The following is a 7,293-nucleotide window of genomic DNA, read 5'->3' as shown; positions in this document are numbered from 1 at the left end:
TTGATAACCTTGGGTTACATAATGTACGGTGTGTGGGGGCAAATTCCAAAGTTTCTTTTCAAGTATGCTCTAGTTTCAATAGCATGGTTAAGTCAAGAAAACTCCCCGAAATTTTAACTTTTTTCAAGAAGACGGTCGACACACTTAGAAGCGGAGCGACTAAGTACAAGAGCTTTTTTGGAATTTGTTGCGTTCGCACAAAGCCGGCATGTCAACATTTTTTATGGCACTAGAATTCAATAGCTTTATTATATCTTTGCTGAGAATATTATGATAACCTTTGTCTGTACAGAAGTATTGACATTATTGCTCTCATTAGAGACAGTCGGGTCCACCAGAAAGGCAGAAGATTGGGAGGATACAGACACTTTCTGTTGCGGAAAAATAAACAGAGACGCTTTGCACCGAGTTCTTCTTTTCCTTTCTTTTATCATCTTATCTATATATCCTTTTTCAAAAATCTTAAAGTTCAAACAGCAATCGTTTAAACTCTCAATTAGCTTAAATTATATAATATGGAGTTTAATGAGAAACGGTTCTTTCTGGCACATGGAAAGTTCCACACTGTGCAGTTTTCTACAGGAATTATTTTGTTTTCATTTGTCTGTCTGTGCTCGGGTTCAGATAAGATTACAAGCAATTGCAAATTAAAGTACTCCTCATATGTCGGTCATACGATTGGAGGATTGTATAACTGTTTCAAAATTACAAGAAAATTTCATGAGAACTTTTAAATTTAATGCTTAATATATATTAAACTCACACTTTTAACTTGTGTTATCGCCATTGTTTTCTCTAACACTCGTCTGAGAAAGCAAAGGGCCAGTAAATGCTTGAGAGAGAGAGAAATATATATAAGGCATGCATTGCATATATCTATCAAAGAGCCTTCGTTTGTTGTATCATAGTTTTAATTCCGTTATAAGAATGCGGATGAAATTATAATTGTAGCGTTTTTTCTTTATTCTTATATCAATGTATTACTATTTAGGTGTAAAAGTATAGAAAAATCAACAAATACAAGTTCTCTCCCTATCAATTTCTCCTAACTAGAACCGACATTTTATTGCATACTTGACAAATTAAACATGTGTTCAGCAAAACGTCTTTGATTATTTTAGGTCAGATAAGGAAATAATTACTGCCTGCATGCGCAACACGAGATGTTAGTATGTGACGTTTGTCTTTTAGAATCAATGGCTGGGATGGAAGCTCCGAATCATGCATTATATCTGTTTGACAAAGCGTACTGCGCCCGGTTAGGGCTCAATTTTGGTCTGCTGTGATTCGTCCAGATAACCCTGTCCATCACTGTGCATGTTTTGAGATTTACGACGTCGATAAAGAACATGTCACGCAAATCCCCCACAATGCACCAGTCCCACCCGTGCAGGTTCCCGCGCTATCTAAATGGCACATCTCATTATCATGACCTCTGTTGTTTTACTGCAGTGTCTCAGAATGCATTTTAAGACCTTAACCGATAAGCAGCATGTGGTAGGCGACCTTCAATGGTGGACAAAGAAGAAAGGTCGCTGTCTATGTTAAACTTTGACATGTGAAAAAGATGAATTCAATATTACATAAAAAGTTGCACATAACATTATCCATCCAGGGAGGTAATTACTTTTTGAGTATGTATGTCAGGATCCGTTTGATTAATGTACAGTTTTTGTAACATACATATTTTTGCATTGTACGACAAAATAACGAGATAACAGTTCTACGATAATGTCGAGATCGTACTTCCTCAGTTAACTCTGAATCAGTTTATTGATAATTTCTGACAGAGGCATGTCTTACTTCTCGCACACCGTTTGGATATTTGAATATCAGGATCGACACATGCATAAACTCAAAACCAAACTCAAAAAGTGCAGGAAAACATCTATTTGTGTTTAATGTCATATCCTGGTTGCCAAATATAGTTGTTTTAATTTTGAATTTGGTAACGATTAGTATAAAAAAACATCTTTTTATGAGAAGAACTTTCAAAAGGAAGAGAGGAGAAAATACTTTAACTTTGCTTTCTTTTCAATGTAATACAAGCATTAAATTTAATTTTCGTTGCTTGAGAGACATTTTCGTCAGAGGAACATCTGTAGGCTGACAAGTTATTTAAAGTGCTTTTATCAAAGAAACATTTACATATCCTAGTTTAACCCGTTTCCTTATAATGTCCGTGAATGCTTCATTTGACGAAGACTACAGTATCTGTCAAGCGTCGGGCTGACAAGATGAAGTCAGATTGCGCCGCGGTGGTGGCGATTTTGTTTCCCGGCGCTCTTTGCCACACATGGTTTTGACTCCGTGTCAAATTCTTAAACCTGCGTGTGAATTCTACAAAAGAATGGCCAATATCGAGGGAAGAAAAATAATTAGCAAATGTTATTTTTATGGGTGGTGGTCTTCTTTTGTGAAGATGCATTTTATCAATTTGAAAAAAGCTTTCACTGAAAAAAAGTTGTTGAATTCATCCGGTGTAAAATCTCTTATAGTTAACATTCCGTAAAGAAATAAAACGATGAAACTAAGACAGGCTCCAAATAAAGGGACTATTAGAAACTGAATAAGAATTAAATACTTTAGTATGATGGGTACGTTGACTTTCACATTATTGGAGTAAAATTTGTTTTTATTTTTAAGAAAATTTAAAATGAATACAGTACATTCAACACCAAGTTCACATTTAACTTTGTTTTTGTACTGCAGCTATCGAAGGAATCTTTAAGCCAAGGGAGAAGGTTAAAGATTTTTTTGTCACTTCTTAAAGAGATGTAATTGTATACATTGAATGAATGTCTTCCCGATCATTACCCCACAAAATCCGAAGAAACCCAAAGATTTGGTCAATCCAACACCTATTTCTTTTGTATTCACTCCTGTTTTGGTGGCTGAAGTGGATGGAGGTCCATTTTCATATTATTATGAAAGCGATTTATTTCAGGAAGTCCATTATTTCCCACAATGATGCACACTACATCTCTCTTTGATGAACTAAACGACATCAGGCTAGTAGTATTCATGTTACTCGTGATCATACGAGATCTACTTTTGTAATATGTATAAACACATACATATATAGATGTATGTATATGTGCTTATTTTGCACTCAGAAGTTTATGCTAATTTTGACTCATCAGGCGTCAAAATTGGAGAACATCCATTCAGAAGTTGAGACACAGTCTACTAAAAGTGAGATTTAATGCGATAACCGTTATTTTGTAAGCTGCTAAGTACACTATTATCTCTTGGAGCACAAGCGATACGGTGAAAAACCAAAATCGCCAAGGTCTTCAAAGGTTTGGGATGCTTATTCACTACATTAGCATTATGATGTTTCGTTTGTCAGTTTTCTTTGTGTATTGATATTGTTATGATGCAGCAGAATCGTCAGAATTCTCCTTCGTTCTGTCACTGCCGACCTTTAGGGATGTCATTTCAGCTGCCGGTGTGATACCCAGACAACACTCAAAGGCTCTTATCCATGCAGATATCGTCTAAGTGTCGAGTACCTCTTAGAAATGTTACAGTTGCTTTCTTTTTGGAGATTGTAATGAGAGGTTATAATAGTCGACATATTGTTATATTGATGTCAGTCAGTTTAATGATACGTGAGTTTATTAAAACGATGCTTATGTACCCATTGCTATCTGGTAGTCTGGAGTGGCGTCCCTCAAGGTGACGTTTTGTTTCCTATTACTTTTCAGGGTGAAGAAGCAGATTTGGGAGTTATGATATAAAGTACACGTCTCAGGGGGCAGTGCTTAATTAGCCTTTGGTCTAATAAGATTTTCGGAATTCTTAAAATACTGAAAAATACGATATACCCTTGTATATCAGATCAACGATTATCGTTTGAATAGGTATCGTTTACTGAACTTTTCATTAATTGCCTGTATCTGGAGAAACAACAGGGCTAATGTTACTGGAGATCACACGGACTGTTTGATCATTTGCAGGAAGGGGGCACACAATTAATCAAATGTCCTCTTGATAACCATCTTCTCTTAGGGGGTAAACACAAACAAGTCGGGTCACGTGAACAAACGACGGAACATTCTTTAAATTTGTAAAATTGAAATTAAAGAGAACAGTCTTTCTTTGAATGCGTTTCTTCTAAAAGAATATCATTAACTTGTGTGGTTTTAGAATGCGATATGTTGACTGGGTTGTTTACCAGATTAAATGACTAAACAACCCAAAAGGAGAAACGTTTTCTTGATGATTTGTGTATTCTTTAGATTTATATCAGCATATTACAAAAAATTAAATTCAAGCTTTGAAATTTTAGAGGGTTATTAATCAGATTGCATAGGTAAATTGCATCGTGTCTTTTTCCTCTTTCTTTCCTTTGTGTGGCAGAAAGTTTTCTTTGTCACTGGCGAATTTTGCGAAGTTTAAAGGAAGCTGAAGATTTCCTTATAAGAAATTAAAAATTGTGTAGTTTTGTTTGCAATTGGGTAATTGTGTAAGCTTGTTTTATTTTCTTATTTATTTTTTTTTTAGAGAGAATATGGACCTATATAGCTTCTGTAGTTAGCAAACATACATTTCATTTTAAAAGATGCTTTAAAATCAGATTATAACCATTATACTGTTAAAACTTAAAGGAGGATAATTGGCTTCTTTTAAAAAGCAAAACAAATTTCAATGCCCTCATTTGTATATATTTTTGAAAAGTTTGAAGACTTAAAAAAAACTATTTACGCAGTTACTAAAGCAGGTTTCTGTAGCTAGAATAAATATTAAGACAAAATATCTCCTATTGTTACAAGAGCCGGCGATGCGATCTCGGCCCGGCCTATGTCCTGTGGTATCAGAGGTTCATCTCTCGGAACAATCACAAAACTGACAAGTCGGGATTAGAGAAATATTTAATATCTATTTAATTTTGTCAGCTGTCCTCTGGAGTGATCTATTGGGGACAATACGATCCTCGGGGACTTACCCTGGAGGTGACACGTGGGGAGGGGGGTCGTGAAGTGGGGCCCCTCAACATTTCAATAAGCCAATTAATCACCAGATTAGAGGCAGTGACTCGGTAATATTCATTCAATTTCTGGCGCGTACTTTGTCTTTTTTATTAATATCGATAGATTGCTCATTGTTCTAACGTTATTACCTGCTTATAACCCAAGGTTTGTACACATGAAGTATTCTCGGAACGAATGGAATGCATGTCACATAAGATTATCTCTGGAATAATTTAATTGTATTTATAATAGAAGTTATAATAGAAAACATCCTTATTGTACATACACGTAATTTAACCTTAGAAATGAATAAGTTATGTGTAATGATACATATTAAGTATATACATTACCCATAAGTAAATGCATTTTTTGGGTACATTTTTTCCTGTTTTATTTTTGGGGGTTTTTTTTGAAGGGGGGGGGGGGTGATGTTGTATTTTGTACCCTCTCCCCTTCTCTAAATTTCAATTCAAAATGATTATGGTATACATGTATGTTATGTACTTATGCGTCAAAATGATGGGATATGATTACACAGAGTTGACATGTTGCCGTTGTTTAATTCCATCTTCACCCTGATTTATATGATATCATCATTCTGTATCACCTCTAGTGACAAATAATACGAAACCAGCACCGAGGTGATTGTTGCTCCTTCCACCACCTGTACTCATGCCGTGCCGCATCAAAGCTAACATTGAAAACGCAGAAGAAAGAAATATCTATTTCAGTTCATTTCCTGCAATATTTTGAAATGTTACAAATTGGTTTGACCGTTAGAACTTCAAAGATTTGAAGTTTATGAGGAAACGTTCTGAAGGAAGATTTCAGAGAATTGTCAATTTTTGACGTTTTCTTGTAGCTTTACATAATATCGCAATATTTTAACAATATTTCATACAAAAGTGCTACGCTGATGAGCATGGGTCACTATAGGTGTGGGTGTGTGTTGGAAAGGTGCGACACGATATGGATGTACGTTATAGTGTTTGGGGGAGGGGGAGAGGGGAGCAAGGCGCCTCGAATTGAACGAATAAATTAACTTTTTTTAAAATACAAATAATGTTATATTTTTCCCATTACCATTTGTCCTTGTGGTTTTGTTTTGCATTAAAAAAACAAACAAGAAGTCATTCGCGATTTATGATCATAAACTTCACAAAACGAGACCCCCGTCTTGTGAAAAATCACACAGAATATTAATCATCCACAATCAGCGATGTAGATTTATTCCATCATGTGTCCGCGAAGATGACCCTCCTCGGAATAAACTTTTGTTGACTTCACCTAATGGGGTTCATTGACCAACCCCCAGGAAAACCAGATATGAATCGGGAGCCTAATGTGTAATCATTACACCGTATAATGTGTCCTCACATGTTACTCTTGGGCTGGACAGACCGGGTGCCAATCCGGTTTATTTTTTTTCTTTTAACATAGTAGAAATGAAAAATTACATGCTTTCAATTTTTTTAAGATTTGATATTTGGTTCACACAAGTGATGTTGATAGTGTTGTGTTGAGCTTGGTACTGGGAATTTATTATTTCAATCTCGATAATCAGTAACATAGAGGGGACTACTGCTTTCGTCATCATGCCTTGATGTTATTTTTTCAAGATGGCTAGATGGTCGCGGTCATTCTTAGACTATATTTATCTTCTTGAGGAAAATCTCTGTATAAAAATAAGGGAAAATCGGAAATTTTTCTTAACTTAATAATAGTTTATTACTTAAGAAATCTCTTAAATTTTAATGTTGGTCTGATGGGTAATTTTTGACCACACCCTTCATAATTTGAGTTATACGTACAGGCAAAGCTGAGCTATATTGAACAAATCATATTTACTTTATAAAAAATTTCAAACCAATGATTAATAATATTCAAAACATGCAAAGGTTAAATTTCTAACACATTTTCCCGCTTGCACCATGTTATGAGTGTTTCATTCATTGGGAAGTTGCTGTCAAAAAGTAAAATATGATATATAGTAAAACAAAGGATTACGGGGGATTAAGAGATCTGCAGATGGACCATGTTTATCTTTTTGACACGTTGACTTTTGTGTGAGTGTTTCTCTTGAAGAGGCAAAGGTGAAACGCAGAAGAATGAAACATGGCGGATGAATAACCTCCGGTTCCTGACGTCCTGTCAAATGTGATTGGTTTATAACTGGTCTAGCCACTAGAGGGGGCTGTGGGCCATGCTAACATCCGGCGGGGGTTAAGCCTGGGTGGCCATCACACTCACTTGATAGATGTCGCAACAGTCTTTTGATAACTTCAGTGGGTTGGTGAGGTTATCAATACGCTGCACT

Source organism: Magallana gigas, chromosome 5, assembly GCF_963853765.1.
Source record: "Magallana gigas chromosome 5, xbMagGiga1.1, whole genome shotgun sequence".
Lineage (NCBI taxonomy): Eukaryota > Metazoa > Mollusca > Bivalvia > Ostreida > Ostreidae > Magallana > Magallana gigas.
This window is presented reverse-complemented; position numbering follows the sequence as displayed.